Consider the following 17,210-nt stretch of genomic DNA (forward strand, 5'->3'; position numbering starts at 1 on the left):
AGCATGCCATTCCCTGCTGGCCCCTCCTGGATGTGTGCCAGAATAATTTTTTCGAACAGCTTGCCCAGGTTCGAGGTAAGACTGACTGGCCTGTAGTTCCCCGGGTCCTCTTTCCTCCCCTTTTTGAAGATGGGAACTACGTTGGCCCTCTTCTAGTCCTCCGGCACCTCTCCAGAGCACCACGAGTGTTCATAAAGCCGCGCCAGGGGACTTGCAATGACCGCAGCCAGTTCCCTTAGGACTCTAGGGTGAAGATCATCCGGGCCGGCTGACTTAAAAACATCCAGCCCCTCCAGAAGCTCCCTAACTAAATCCTCACTCACCCTAGGCCCAGGTGAGCCTCCCCTGGGGCCTGAAGGGGCCCCAGCAGGGAGGTGGCAGTTCTGGTCCTTACTGAGGAAGACAGTTAATTGAGTCTGCTGGAGCATGGTAATTATCATGATCCAGCAGCCTCCTGCATCTTGTGTATTAGTGTCCTCGTACTTCAAAATGGTGGTAGGGCACTTGAACTAAAGCTCACTGAATGCAGGGACACTATACACAAGATGCTGCCACGCTCTAATTAAAGTGCTGCCCTCTGCCTCCCCCCACTCTACCCCAGAGCATGTGTAAAAGTGCCCAGTGCTTCTCCATGACTTAAGGTAGAGACTGTTCCTAAGGTAGTACAGCCTTGGGCTGCCATGTATGTAGGCTGAAGTCTTGAGTTTACTTCGCCCCTTGATTCTTGGGGTAATCTCATTCATCATTCTTAAATCTTCAGATAATTTCTGGGTACTCAGAGGAAAGCATTTTCAAGAAATGTTTTAGATTAGCATTAATGGTTATACACCTGATGCCTCTGAAGAGTCTGCTAGGACATTTGAGGTTTAAGACCCAGCTAGACAAAACCTTGGCTGGCATGATCTAGCTGGGGATGGTCCTGCTTTTAGCAGTGGGTTGGACTAGATGACCTCCTGAGGTCTCTTCCAGCCCTAATTTTCTTTGATTCTATGAAATGAAAAGCCAAAGCAAAAGGGTTGTAAGCAGACAGCTATTATGGAAGTGTCCAAAAGACTGAACAAATACTTCTAAATGATGAATACATTCAAAGCTAGTTTGTAAATGATTCACTAGCTAAAAAAGTCTATGCTCATGAATCTCTATAGCTTGAACACTTTAATGGACTTTGCTTCACTTTTCAAATTACTAGTAACATCTCATTTCCACCTGCATCTTTCTTCCTTCATCTTTCACCTCCTCATTCTCAAAGAATCCATTGAAATAGCTGCAGAGGCTTGGTCAATTGATGTAAGAGAGAACAGAAGGAAAATAATGTTTGTCAGAGTTTTCCGTTCAGTTTGGAAAAGTCAGAGCCCTGGGAACAACAGGAAATGAGGATAAACCACAGTAATATTTTTATTATAAAATATTCATATTCTGTGAATGTAAGCTCTATGGGGTGAGAGCTATATCTTACTTACTTTATTGGTGAACAATACCAATACAATACTGTATTGATCCTGACTGAGGCTTCCAGGGATTGCCATAAAGTAAGTGCAGTAGTATCTGCAGATTCTTATTGTGATAAGGACATAATGAACACAGGTATTGAAAAAAGGGGTAAAGGATGTCATCTCTTATTTCACAACTAACCTACAGACACATTTCTTCAAAAATATCTGTTATTTATTTCTTCCCCCATTAGAAATGTGATGGCTAAACTAAGCTGGGCTGGAAAAGAATGGGTAGAAAGATATGGACAATTTGTGTAATAGATATAAAAGTCTAATCTCTGCATGAACAGCAAGGCTTTAGTCATTAATACTGTCATCTAGACTGTCATCTAATACTGTCAACTTTAAAAAGTTAAAGTATGTGAACAAAAAGGGAAAAAGGGATTTTTTTTCACAAGTATGTGAAAAGTCTTTCCTCTTCTTTGTTAAACCAGCTCTACTAAGTTGTGGCTATATATGTATCTAAAAATGAAACCCATCCGATGGACACAAAAGAACTTACAGCCGCATTCTAATGCTGGGTTACTGGAAAATGTATCCTACATGTGACCCCAAGTACAGTAATGACCAAGTCATGAGCTTCTTCAGTCTATTGTCTTTGTAGTCATACCTCAAGCCTTAGCAGATGGTCATCATGATGATTAGCATAATGAGTAGTTAATGACCTATCCCAAGTCTTTGACATATTTTAAGATAACCATCATTAACATGAGCTGAGACCAATTCATCTTAGGTAAGACTTAGTCTTCTTTAATGAATCCCTAGCTATAGAATTTTCATCCAAGTATGGCCTGGTCATACTCTAAATACACATGGTAAACTTGCTCATTTGCAATACATCATCTTTTGTCTTGAAGGAGCTTGTAGTAATTATAAAGAGTTATAAGAGCCAAATTTCTGACACATGGAAAATACAGAAAGCAAATTCCACTTCTCCCTTTACATCAAATCAAGTTGGTGATTTTTTTGTACACGACTGTTACAAGTACAACAACATTAGTTAGGGATTTAGTTCAAAGCCAGGATAGTATAAAACAATGGGTCCCTACATTTCAGGGGAAAAAAGTAAATACATTTAAATCCACAATGTAAAATTCTTAAATAAAGAATAGAAACCGCTCCATTTTATGCTATGCAAAACACCTGCCTTTTCCAGCGGATTGCATCATTTTTCCAGCAATTCAAGTTTACTTTCTTTCTTGCTAGTTAGATATCAAAAATGGTATGAATTTTGATGGACCCATCTTAAAGATGTGTTTAGCACACTTCAGTTTTTAAGTAAAATACTAAAAGTGGTAAAAAAAATAATTGATTTTTGCAATATCTTCTAAACATGGCTAAGTACAGATGTTCAAAAAGTCCCTGGCAGAATCACCCTTAACTTATTGCGCTTTACTCAAAGTGTGGTAAGTTAGAGTGGGAGCGAACCAAACAGATGCTTGCTGTTCAGTGCGGGGGCTGGCAGCTTTCCTATAGTGGTTGCTCAGGATGCTGCTAGATGCCTATGAGGAGGCTGCCAGATTGGCTCCTCTCCCCAGCCCTTCCCCTGCCCTGCTAGTTGGCAACTGTCAGCAGTAGCTGGAGGGAGTCAAGAGGAACATGGGCCTCTCCAAAATAAGGGCCTGTTCCACAGATTGCTGGTAGGGGTCTTGGGGCTGGGGGGTCAGACCACATCCATGTAAGGGAGAATCCCTTCCTACCCTACCAGCCTCTTGACAGCTGCAGTCAGCAGCTGCAATATGGCCTGGCAGGGGCAGCTGCCAGGACACAGGTTACAGACTCTTTCCCCTGTAGCGCCCCCTGGCCTGGTTGCAGTGCACCGTGGAGCTGGGGTAGGTTTGGGGTCAGAACCCCACCCCCCTTCCTCCACTCTACCCCCCTGCCAGGCTGCGAGTGGGACTGGGATCAGAGGCAGCCAAGGAAGAGGCAGCTTGGAAGCAAATGAGCTCTGCCTGAGGCTAAAGTGCAGCCCTGTGCAATGCTGCCTGGGATGGCAGTGATCACTCTGTAAGTTAACCTTCAATGGGATCTGGCACAGCCATTCAATAAAGCACCCTAACAAAAGGCACTTTAAGTCAGTACACATTATTCCAGGATTCACTTAGAGTGGGATCTGCCACTTTTAAAGCACTTTATGTGCCATGAATCTCTATTCTGTTATGGCTGTACAGCACTTTCTGCATGCTTAAAGCACATTAGGTGCAACATCTGGATCTAGCCTATACATATAAGCTAGATTTTTTTCTTTGTTGCTGTTTTCACAGTGTTCAAAAATAAAGCAAAATTACATACATGAGGAAAAAGGATCTTCTCATCCTAACTCCTCTCCAATAAATTGAACACAGAAGTGTGGACTAAAACAATAAATGTGCTTCAAATGTTAAATGTAAATGGATAAAAGTGGGGGGGGAAGGTGTTATCCACAGCTTTTCAGTTCTCCCACATTGAATCAGAAATGTCATGTTCCTTCTCATCCTCTCCAGCCACCACTCAGGGTCTTCCAAGTGGTCACTGCTAGTGTCTTCTGAATCATTAAGGACTGTAGGAAGCCAGCATCTGCTCATTTTGATAAGTGAAATAATTTATGTGTTCTCTATAGAAAAGCACATTTTTCTATTGCATAATATAGCACAGCAGGCACTCAAGTGCTGTGCTATATTATGCAATAATGGATACTTGATGATGGACAGAAGATGACAGCCAGTACAATGTTGGCCACATATCTTTCTTTCCATTTTGAAATGGAAGTCTGAATACACCCAATAGTACTTAAGTTTTATGATTCCCTGAAGAAGGTGAGTTTCCAGAATAACTTAATTTGCACCAGGGATTACCCAGTGATAGCATCCTGTGCCTAAAAGGGATCTGTATTTGCCTTATCCCTGTCTTCAGAGCTACAGCAAAGCAATTACTTGTCTGATCATTGGATCATCTATGCTGACTAGTTCTGTGATGTCAATGTGCCTCAGAATATCTCTTAGTTTCTTCATGAGCAGACAGCCAGTGGGAAATTGACAGATGGAAGTTCTGCCTAATCTTGCTTGCATGGAAAGAGAGGGCTACTGTTCTACTCATAGAGACAATCCATCATGTAAAAAGACAAATTTTATCTGCTGACCATCTTGGACTTCATCTGGTAACATGGTAGTTTAAGTGACTCCTGATCTCACTACGGTTATGACAAAGCACCCTTGCTATAAACTTCTTCCTTCATCTGCACAAATTCCACCCCCCAGTCAGAGTAACAAGAGATGTGGAAGAGTATTATCATGTACTGTCCTTATGAGGTTTATTCTATCATCTGCTTACCCTGCAGACTTTTTAAAGGGATTTCAGCCACTTCTCTATCACGAAAATTCAGACAGTACATATATACATGTTGTCAGTACGTTCTTCATGATGCTGCCTATACAGTGGACCATCACAGCTGTCTGACTTTGGTCCACATGGCATATTCCAGGTGCACCTCACCATCTTTGTAGTAATCCAGATCTGATAAAAGTACACAGATCTGGCACTACTTTGTCACAAAAAAGGAGCAGCTTCAAGTCTATCACCTGGAGACTGCTATAGCCAGAAGAATTTGAATCCCTTCTAAAGACTCGTATTCATTGTTGCACCCTAAAGGGCATCAAGGAGGAATAGTGCTTGCAAAAAGCTGTGTGCAGACATTTTCTGAATCTACTCATAAAGAGCTGTTGAAATGATTCTTTTGAATCATATTCACTTGAATCAGAGCATCAGAAGAAAAAGGCCTCCTTGCTTTGCTGGGACTGAGATTTAAAAGGTGCTGGAAGTGACAGTTATCTGAGGGCTGTATGCCAACAGGTTGTAGAATATGACATGGAATATTCATTCCAGATTGGTTCTTTAACATGCACTTATAACCCTGCCTAAACCTAATAAGGGTGTTTTGTACTTAACAGAAGTCACTCCAGTCCTTGCCAGACTGATCCCAGAAAACTAAGGAAGACATTTTCTAAGAGCAAAGCCAGCTCATTTTGTTGTTTCCAAATATGAGCTATCACAAAAAAATATTTTCATCACTTTGCTTCAGATTAGAGATAAAGTGGTAGCAGTCATGTTTGTGATATACCACCAACAAAAAAATAACACAGAGAGTGCAAACACCCATAATTTATCTGACGGAGTTTCTTTTCTTTCAAAGCAGCATGAAAGTTTTGCATGTTGCTTGGAGGTCCCCTCCCCCTGCCCTCCATTTTCAGGATTAGAATCTGAGTGTTACTGCTGCCTGAAGGCAAGAAGACAGAAATAGCAAAATAAAATAAAATAAAATAAAAACCATTGTTAAATGCCAGTTTTTGTTTTCCTGACATATTGCTAGGCATGCAAGACTTTTTGAAGCCTCTCTGTGCTCTGTTTATTGTATTCACTGGGTAACACTGTGGTTTTGCATTTCAAACATCAGATTTTACGGAATCTCTTTCCAGTATCTTATGGCTGAAATGACTCATGCTTTTGGAATTCAATTTTGACATATAGGTGCCTACTTTAGGAATGATGGTGTTGGACATTTCTGTTGAAGTCTCTCTTTGTGAGTTTAAAAATGTTTAACTCTTACCATTTGGCTGCATATGTAGCACTGAGAGATTTGCTACTTCAGAAGTGTGACTTTTGTTCTTCTCTTTTTAAAGAAACCAACACACATTTCAGTTCCAATTGTGTAATTTGAAGCACTTTTGCTTCTCAATCTTTTTTATGCCTTGTATTTTGTAATTACTCCTTCCTTAGTTAAAAAGAAGCTTCTATATTCTGTTATTTTCCTTTTAGGCTGCCAGCATTTGCTGTTTTATCACACATCACAATATGTATTGCTTTTATTGAAGTCCCATCTGTTTGAATTATGTAATTACGTGCTCTTACTTTATTTTCAAATTTTGAGCTTCATGGTTATGGAGTAAAAAGTTGAAAATACAACCCCAGTGCACCAAAAGGATCTGACACCATATTTTTAGGTGTTTTGTGTTTTTTTAATAACTCATAATTTTTAAGGCATTCTCATCAGTTTTGAGCACCTGCTTATGGTTTGTTTCTAAGAACCTGATTCAGCTGACTCAGGTGAACAGAAACATGGAACCCCTGAATGCCATCAGAAATGAGTAAACTTCTATCCAGTCCTGTCCAGATCAGCTTTACGCTCAATCAATGGCACACCTCGGATTACTGCCTTTTATTGACACATTGGATACCAAATGTAAATTTACTACAATTTGTCATTGCAGTTTGTCACACTTTTTTGTGCCTCTCTATTTCAGGAGCTTTAGTCTCACTCTTCAACTCACTGACACAGGCTACTAGACTGGAACAAAGTGCTGTGTGAAACATAAGGAAAAAAAGAAGAAATCATAAAAGTGAAAGTTGGCTGTATCCACTATTATGGGTCTTAATCCTCCAAGCAGTGCAGGTTCTGGAACATCAGCCAAAGAGCTCAGAGAGGGGGGCTGAAAGGAATAAAATGCTGATGATATTTTCTCTGCTGCAGTTACAAGAACAAAGGTCACTGGCAAACAGCCAAGGAAAAGAGTTCCTTCAAAAGAACAGCTTGGCGTCAGTGCTAGTTATGACTTACCAGTATGTCAACCATGGATACCAGTGAACAATATCCTCTAATAACTGCACTTTCTTGTACTATAGACATCATCACAAAGTGTGATTACTTCTTCAGGTTGCTATATTAATGATACATGTCCTTCTCTAATTCCAATCTGTCTCGGACATAACTATAGGGGAAGGTAGGAAAATATAAAATATAAGAATGAATCGGAATCAGAAAAGAAATAAGACAGTAGCTCTGACTAGGATACTCATGTTGCTATATCAGGGGGCAACCTTTTTGGCAGGCATGCCACAAAGAAGCCCTGCACCCAACCCAAGTGCAACTCTGATCACATTGCCTTGCCCAATCTGCTGCTTGGCTTTTTGCCCCCATCCCCATGTTTCCTGTCTGATGTGCTGTTCTACATTCTTCCCTGTGCTTCCTGCCTGATTTGCTGATCTACTTTCTGTTTTCTGCCCTGTCTACCACTGTGCTGCCTCTCACCTCCCCAGTCTGCCCCATGCCACACACAGAGGCTGACCAGAACTCAAGTTGGCCACCCTGTACTATAACATGGAAATTTCAGGCAATGTTTTTTGACTTTCTATGAAGATTGTTCCCACCCAGCCACAAAGCACTACCTTTCATATGAAATCACTATTACAAATAACTTTCCAATAATATTCCTTTAATATGTATAAGTGTAAGTGAAATAATATGAAGAAATGAAATAGGATGAAGAGGTGGTATTCAGCTGTGTACTAGAGTATAACACCTACTAATGGGTTAAAATAAAAAAGAATGGGAAGCTTAGCCAGAAAAAATTCAGAACAACAAATAATTGTATGTGAAATATCTTCCCTAAAGCAGTGGTAGAAGACATATTGCTTGGAATATACATTAATATTTGTACAGTGTGAAAGAGAAAGACTGATCAGAAAGCTTTCTCTCATCCATAGCAGCTTTTAAATGACATGCATACATTTGGTATCATACATACCGAAATTTGTGAAATTGTTGAAGTCATAAAATGTTCTGAAAAGAAGAGTGCCCTCACACTGAATACCCCTCTGTCCATTTACAGGCTGGTACTGACAGTAATTAAAAGGAACACTATCCAGCCTATAATGCCCAGAAGGATAGCAGCTTTAAATATGAATATCTCTAGATGAGATAAAGGCAGTGGAAGTGTGAGTAGAGGGGCTAGCCTGAGGGGAAAAATATACAAGTCTGCTTGTCCTGCTGATTAAACACCCAGTAATACATATGAGTTCAAACCCATAAAAAAACAAAATAGAAAGAACATGTGAATGAATAATAAAACATACAAAACAGACATCACGGTGCATTGTTGTGCTATCAATGAAATGCACTGCAAAGCTTCTCCTTCATGCTACATGGTTGGTATTGTATTGGAACCACTATCAAGGGCAGCACATTGAAGGATCATTGCTTTAATGCATCACAAATTGTGTTACAACTTGCAAGTGAAAATACATTCTTTCTGTGCCTACACAGAAAATACACTAAGTAAGGCTGAGCTTGAGAATGTCTGTTGAATATTAAAGCATGTCCCAACAGTGTATTTCTGTGATGTTATAGTCTTCTATATACATGTAGCACTGCCATCTGCTGAACAGTTTTCATGTTATTCCAATTGACTACAACTTCTAAGCATGTCCTAGTAACTATTTGCAATGTATTGTACAAAGATAGATTTATTTGAACTCTCAGTACTCTCATATTATAGAAGGTATAATTAGTTAGTCTGTTAGTCTATTAGTTAGTCACCTGAAAATGAAAAAACAAACAATACTGATTTTTTTCTTAGTGGTGGAACAGTTAATTTTAGGATGTAGAGGAATAATTTGAAAGGCATCTTCCCCTACAAAGAGCTGTTAGAATATCATGATTAGAGAAGACTGTTTATATAACTGAGGGAAACCCTGCCCTGAAATGCTTTAAAAAAATTAACATTAGCTGCCTATAATATTCTAATTTTAACTTGATTTTTTACGTTTCTGTTGGCAGAAATTTTATATTGATTTATAGCTTAATACTTTTCATTTCAAACCACATTTAATATTTTCAGTACTTACAAAAAAATTTTTAGCTAATGGAGAAAAAAATCATAATGTACATTATGCATAGCATTTCATTTTGGGTGAGAACTATGTTCTTATTGCACATTTATCAATGTTGGGAAATCAGCTGGTGGTCTTACTTTCTATATCATGAAATTAATCATCACGATTAGGACTAATATGCATGTAATAGAGAGTCTCAACAGAGAGGCTAATAAATGAAAAGGCAAAGAATCTCAGCTATACTCTGCTGTACTAATGTTCTTTTCAGGTCAAAGTTACTGGGTGCATCTACACGTCACCATACAGTGACATTGCTATGATGCTATGCTTTAGTACTTCCTTTTGGAAGTAGTGTACCTCTATAGCAACATAGCATGTCACTAAGTCGCTGTAGGGTGATGTGTAGATATGCCTACTGTGCAGCACAAAACTGTAAGAAAGCTTAATATGCCACTGCATGTGCTAAACTGGGACAACAACTCAGCTCATGTGCTTGTTTTTGGTTGGTTCAATTCTTTACAAGATCTGGTGCATGTCAGAAGTCACCAGCATCCCAAATCCTGAAAAGATCTAAACCAGGTGTCAAGCTACCACCTGGTATCACTGATGTCTGACTGTTTTAAAGTTCTGGAGCACCTGATTCTACAGCGCATAGTCCCAGAGGTGGAGAACATCCTGAGCATCAATCAAGGTTTCTGACAAAGTCAAAATACATGTGACGAAGTACTTGCACTAACAACATTCAGTGAAAATAGTTTTCAAAGGAACCACAAGACAGGCACTGTTTTCCTTGACCTCATAGCAGCCTATGATACTGCTTGGTACACCAATCTGCTTGTAAAAATAGCAAGAGTCCTACCTGCATGGGTGACTGATGTTGTCAAACTGCTTCTTCACAATAGACAGGTCAGGGTGCACATAGGTGAGATGACAGACCAATGGACTGCTGAGGGATCTATGCTTGCTCGAACCTTATAGAACCTTTACACCAATGACCTACCACAACCCAGTCATGGAAATTTGTTTATGCTGACAGTATCTGCTGTGGATTCCAGGTCCAGACTTTTTCTGAGCTAGAACATACTCTGAATTGTAATGTTGCAAAGCTGACTGACTGCTGCAAGACTTGGTGCCTCCAGCCAAGTGTCAGTAAGATAATTTCCAGTGTTTTCCACCTATACAATGCCCATGCTTTCTGGGATCTGAACATCCATCTGAATGGTCAGAGGCTGAGGCATGAAGCATGACCCATCTACCTGGGCATGATGCTAAACCAGACATTAAGCTACCATGAAACACTTGAAAAAGGCAACAATGAAAGTTGAGTCACAAAACAACCTCCTTAAGCTGGCTGGGTCATTGTGGGGTACAAGAGTCTTAGCCCTAAGGATGTCAGCTCCTGCCATCTCATATTCTGTGACAGAGTACTGTGCATCAGTCTGGAACTGGTCATCACACATCACTTTTGTTGATGTCCTGCTACATTCAACAATGTGCATCATCTTGGGAACTCTTCAGCCAATCCCTCTACCATGGCTACCAGTCCTGTGAAAAAATGTTCCTCCTCGTATCCAATGGGAAGTTGCCCCTATCAAGCTACTGGAGAAGATCTATGCCAATCCAAGCCTGCTGCTGTACAACAATTTCTTAAATCTACCTGCTGCATGTCTACCATCAGGACACCCACTGTGTCCAAACTGCGGCACCAGGACTACATGGGGGGGGACCTTCTGGTATGAGGAATGAAGGTTGACATTACCACCAAACAAGCCCTTTATCACAGATTCTACAATCGTCCCACCTGGCTTCAACCTGCCACACCATCAGTAGGCCTTGCTGAATAGGTTCCAGACTAGGCAAGGTCTGTGTGCAGCCAACCTTCACTGTTGTGGTCTTTGCAACAATCCAGACTGTAGCTGTGGTAAAACACACACCATGTTGCATATTGTCCATGACTGCCCACTGACTAAGTTCAGTGGTGGACTACAGGAACTACACATGGCTACTGAGGATGCTGTTACGTGGCTTGACAATTACACACACACTGACTGACTGACTGGATCAATATTTAAAAGCATTTATATATGTGAGTGCATTAATTTCTGTATACCTGCAGTGGCTTCTGAGATGCCACCAATGTGAAAGGTTGGTACTTCTATCTCTTTAGCCTATACCTACTTCAGTTGCCATACCCACCTGTCTTCCTCAGAGCTATAATGCCCAACATATGAGTGACAGCCATAATATTTATTGCTCAGGATGGAACTGAGGTGGGGAGACCCGGACCCAGCCTACTCTGCATTGCCTATTAGAGTCCCTCCATGGGCAACTATTTTACAAAACACAATCTAGTTAGAGGTGATGCAGAGAAGGCTGAAGTATTTAATGCTCTTTTTTATTTCATTCTCACAAATAGGGGTGCCTACCAGATGAAGAGAGCAGTTGACAGCAAAAACAGGAAAGAAGACAGCCCAAAATAATGGCAGAACAGGTGAGGAATTACTTAGAGAAGCTAGATGCTTTTAAATCATTAAGGCCTGAAAGAATGCAACCTAGGGAATTGAGGGAATTGACGGAGGTGACTTCAGACCCATTAATTATCTTCATAGAGAATTTGTGGAAGTCAAATGATGTCCCATATGATTGGAAAAGAGCAAATATAGTGTTTGTATTTAAGAAAGAGAAGAAGATGGAACTGATAAAGACCAGTAAACCTGACTTGGATATGTGGAAACATCATACAGCAGGTCCTCAAGAAATCTATTGTGAAGCACCTAGAGAAGAACAAAGTGATCACAAAGAGCCAGCATGAATTTTTCAAGAGCAAGTCATAGCTGTCCAGTCTGATTTCCTTCTATAAGGAGACAGGTTCTGTGGATGTAGCATACCTTGACTTTATCAAGGCTTTTGACATGGTTTCTCACAACATTCTCATTAATAAACATAGAAATACAGACTACATGAAAGTCATTGGCAATCCCTTGAATTGAGGATAATCTCTATCATAACTCATTGATAGGTCTTAAGGTGACTTAAGGAGCTAAACCTTGAGCCACAGATCCATCTGCAGAAGCTGCAAATATTTCCACAATGGAGAGTAGGCTGCAGGCTAAGATCCTTTTCTTTTTCCTTCCACCAATCTCTTTTTTCTGCTTTGAGGGCAAGATAGTTTACCTCAAAATTGGATGCCTCTTGGTTGAGGTTACAGCACCACTGGAATCAGTTGGCAGCCAAGTCCTCCCAACTCTTGATGTTGGCATCTGTTTTCTTATGGTATGCCTTTAATGTGTCCTTGTAGCATTTTCTCTGGCTACCATGAGATCTCAGGCCATTACTAAGCTGGGAGTAGAGCACTTGCTTCAGGAGTCAAAAGTCTGGCATCTATACACAACATCCAGTCCAGCAAAATTGATGGTTGAGGATCACCAATTCAATCCTGGTAACATTAGCTTCAGCAAGGATCCTCGCATTTGTGTGGCTATCTTCCCATTTGATGTGAAGGATTTTCCAGAGGCATTGTTTATGATACCTCTCCAGGCTCTTGAGGGGACTAGATGACTTAATGAGAACTAGATGACTGTCATAAAAAATGGAGAGCAGACTTGAGGCAATGATACATCCTTGCTTGACCCCATTTGGGATTATAAGTAGATCTGTCTCTGATCCACTGCATAGAACAGTCTCAGTCATCTGGTAATGGAGAAGCCTCTGGACATCTAAATCTGGCCAGTACTTTCCACAAGGGTTTGCAATTGATGGAATCAAGGGCCTTGACAGGTTAATAAAGGCTATATACAAGTGCTGATGTTGTCACTGACACATTTTTTGGATCTGGTGGGCAACAAAGATCATATCAATTGCTCCACAGGCTGGTCTGAAACCATACTGAGATTCTGGTAGGACTTCCTCAGTGAGAGGGAGGGGATGGTTCAGAAGGATACAGGCAAGGATTTTCCATGCTGTAGAAATGAGGACAATACCTTGATAGTTCCCACACACTTATCTCCTTTCTTGATGATAGTCATGACCTTGGCATTTCTCAGGTCTCCAGCAATCTCTTCATTGTTCCAAATTTGAAAAATAAATGTATGGAGTCTCAGTACCAGTTCCTCACTTCCAGCCTTGTAGTTTTCAGCAGGCATGCCATCTGGTCCAGTAGCCTTGTTGCTCTTGGTTTCCTTGGTGCCATGCTAGATGTCATCTAGGATAAGAGGGCTGGTGAGGGATCCCCTTTCAGAGTACTGGGGGATGGACACAGTGGCAGAATCTGTCAAAGTCAACTCACAATTCAGGAGTGCCTCAAAGTACTCTTTCCATATAGCTTGGTGAGATTCACTGTCTTTGGGGAGAGTTGATTTGTCCTGTGATTGCAAGAAAGTAGGACCATGGGAAGCTGAGCTGTAAATGGCTTTCACTGCTTGGAAAAAACTATGCATGTCATGGCTGTCAACATACAGCTGAACATCCCTGGTTTTATCTTGAAACCAGTGATTTTTAATTTCCTGTATCCTCTTTTGAGCTTCAACTTTAAAGAGCTGATAAATCTCCTCCTTCTGCTGATATGAGGTGTCATCTTGTCAAGCAAAATGAACCTTTCTCTTCCAGTTGAGGACAGATTGGATCTCAGTATCACTGTCATTGAACCAATCTTGGGGTCAATGAGTGGTATAACCAATGGATCCAGCACAGGCCACATAGACTGTGGTTTAAACCCCCTTTCAGAGTTCCTTAATGTTCCCTTCAGTTATGAACAGGGCAGAGATCTTTTCATGAAGACAGTGTTGTAGATGCTTACAGACCTTTTGTTCTTGAAGAGATATGGTGTTGAGAATCCTTCACATTGCTTTTGCTGTTTTCAGTGTTTTGGGGCAAGCTGGATGTTCCAAATTAATTTGAAAACATGGTGATCTGTCCAGCAGCCATCAGTTCCTCACATGGTTCAGGTGACATGGACTTCTATTTGATCATGGGCTCTAACAATAATGCAGTCAATGAAGTGCCAATGCTTAAGAGAAAGGGTGTCTCCAGGTGGTCTTGTATTTGTCATTCTGCCTGAAAATGGTGTTTGTGATAAAAAGATCATACTCAGCATATTTGCACAAGAGACAGATGTCATTGGAGCTGGCTTTCCCTACTCCTTCTGTCAGTGCACTTGTGCTTGCCACTTTAAGACCATCAGTCAAGCTGTAGAGCAGCCATTAGGTGGGTTCAGGCCCAATTAGGTTGTCACCTAACTGCAGGGGGCTGCCTGATTGGAAGAAGGCTGGGCAGGAGGAATATAAGCTCAGACCCTTGGAGTAGGGCCAGCAGTTACATCTGAGGAGCTGGAGGAGTGAAGTCACCTGGCCTGAGAACAGTAATTCTTGTAACACCTGAAGGTTAGGATAGAAACTATTGGGATGGAGGAGGTTTCTTATGGTCCTTAGTAAGACCTGAAACTGCACCCTGCTAGGTTTGGTTCATGTGGTGGGACTGCCTGTGGCAGGGCAGCCCCCAGGAAATGCCATACCTGTGCCTCCCCAGCAAAAGGCGAGGATGAGGCACTGGAAAGCCTGAGCCCCCACTGCCTTTTGGGTCACCCTGTGGAGGGGAAAGCCTTGGGGCCAGGGTCTACCATCAGGGACCTGAGGTCTATGGAACATGGTGTGGCCCAGTGAGGGGGCAGAGAGAATGGGGCCCAGTGAGGGGCAAGGGGAGTGGTCCAGTGAGGAACCAATGGGTCAAGGCTGAGGCCTGAGTGGGCCAGAGGCTGAGTGCAGCCCAGCAAGGAGCTAGGGCAATAGTATGTGGAATTGGATGCCATCTGCGAGGCATGGGACACTGTGTAGGCTCAGACCTGTGTCATTGGTCCAGTACATCAGGGCCGCAAAATGGACCAGCCTCTCTCATTTATATATTCATTTTCATCAAAGCATGGCAGATGAGTACAAGGCCAGACTGCCCTAAAATGGGGGGGGGAAGGGGGCACCTACCTCTTTGGGTGTCTGGATCCACCCACCCCGTTACACCTTCCTTCCCAGCAGTGTCACTCCAGAGTTCCAGATCATTCTCAATTCTGGCATTGAAATCACTGAGAAGAATGATCTTGTCCTTGTGAATATTAGTCAGAAAATGGTCCAGGTTGAGGTAGAATATTCTTTGGCAGCATCGGCATCATCAAGCTTTGAGGCATATGCACTGATGACAATGGTGTACTGGTTGTTGCTGAGCTTAAGATGGTGGATCCTACAACATTCATTAATGCCCACAGGAACCTCCGTAAGTTGACTGATGAGTTGATTCTTGATGGTAAAGCCGACACTCTGAATGCATCTGTCCTGGGTGTAGCTTCCACCCTCTTTCCTCAGCTAACCCTCATCTAGCCATTTTGTCTCATTTTGAGCTGCAATGTTGTATCTCTCTGGAGATGATGGCAGTTATTTTTTCTGGCGGCTGGTTGTTTTAGTTATCCATCAAGGTGTGAATGTTCCATATTGCAAAAATCATAGTCTTCTCATGATGATTTTGACTGCAGAGGGAGTGATCCCACTAGATGTGGTTATCCAGCCAGGAACAGGTATGACAGCTTAGGATTAGGGCACCTTTTCTAGTCTCTTCCCCATGTGGGGTAAGCAGAGGGGACTCTGAATAGGACTGCTCAGTCACAGTAGCAGCTGCTGAGTTGCACCTCTGTCTCGATCCAACTTCAGGATGACCACCAGGCTACCACAATCTGCATACAAAATCATGGGTGGAGACTGACAGATTCACTAGTCCTGTCTCCATCACCACTGATTCATTATAACAGAGCTTTTGGAGGTTGGTGCAGGACAGCGTGTTGTTCCCTGTGGTGGAAGCCTGTTCATTACTTTGTTTATCATGAGGAACCTGGTGCATGGAAACAGCAACCAAACAATCTTGACAAGGTGAAGATCTGGGCCCAATGCCAAGGAGAACCCTAGATGACAGGAGACTTCCATTTTGCTGCAGCCTTCTTCTGTCTTTACGGTTGTTGACATTCTGACAACTTCTTCTGCCTGATCCACTGCTGGGGACTTGGGGATGGGCCATGGTTTTTCTGGAACCTCCGCCCAGGCTTCTTCACCATGGGTGGTCCTACAAGGGGTCTGAGAATGTAAGTAACATAGCTCTGAGGATCACTGGGATATACAAGCCTCTCCACCACTACAAGGTCTCAGTCCATGGTGTCAGGGTCTACAGAGGCATTAGGGCCAGTGGTTAGAGCCAGGGGGTTTACCAATATCTGTAGTCAGGGGGCAAGCTGATGTCAAACCAGTGTTCACATGCCACGCTAGGGGGTTATCAGAAGTGGATGTCAGGAAGCAAGCAGAAGTCAAACTGGGGTTCTGAAGTTCAGGGACTGAGTACATGGACAGGAATGCAGGAGCAAGCACCAGAAAAGTCCATGGATGAGAACTACTTATAGACTGAAGCCAGTTTTTGCATAGCAAGGGCCAGGTGCTACAAGAGGCACCTAGAACCGATCATCAGGTAGAGGGTCAGCTGGCCCAACTTAAAGGGTTCAGTGTTACTGACAGCCTAGGAGCCCAGCTGCAGTGCAGAAGCCTTACACTCAGAGAGGTACATGAAAGTACTGTAAGGTGAGTATATATCTGGTTGGATCATCCTGATCAACAAATAGTCACAAATGGCTCAGCGGTTAGTTGGGAGGAGGTATCAAAGGGGTTCCCTATAGGTGTGTCCTGAGTTTGATACTGTAGAATATCTTCTTTAATGATTCAGACAATAGGATTGAGTGCATGCTTAGGAAATTGTGGATGACAACAAGTTGAGTGGAATTGCAGACCCTCTGGAAGTGTAAGGCTAGGATCCAGATTGACAAGGATAGATGGGACAAAAGGTCCATAATTAACCAAGGCAAGTATAAAGTCCTGTACTTGAAATTTCATAGATTTCACAGACATTAGGGTTGTAAGGGACCTCATAAGATCATTGAGTCCAGCCCCCTGCCCCAGGGGCAGGAAGTCAGCTGGGGTCACAGGATCCCATCAAAATAAACATTCAATTGACTCTTAAAGGAATTCAGAGTAGGTGCTTGCACCACCTCTGGCA

The sequence above is a fragment of the Gavialis gangeticus genome, unplaced genomic scaffold (genome assembly GCF_001723915.1).
Source record: "Gavialis gangeticus isolate Ggan-Ray unplaced genomic scaffold, GavGan_comp1, whole genome shotgun sequence".
NCBI lineage: Eukaryota > Metazoa > Chordata > Crocodylia > Gavialidae > Gavialis > Gavialis gangeticus.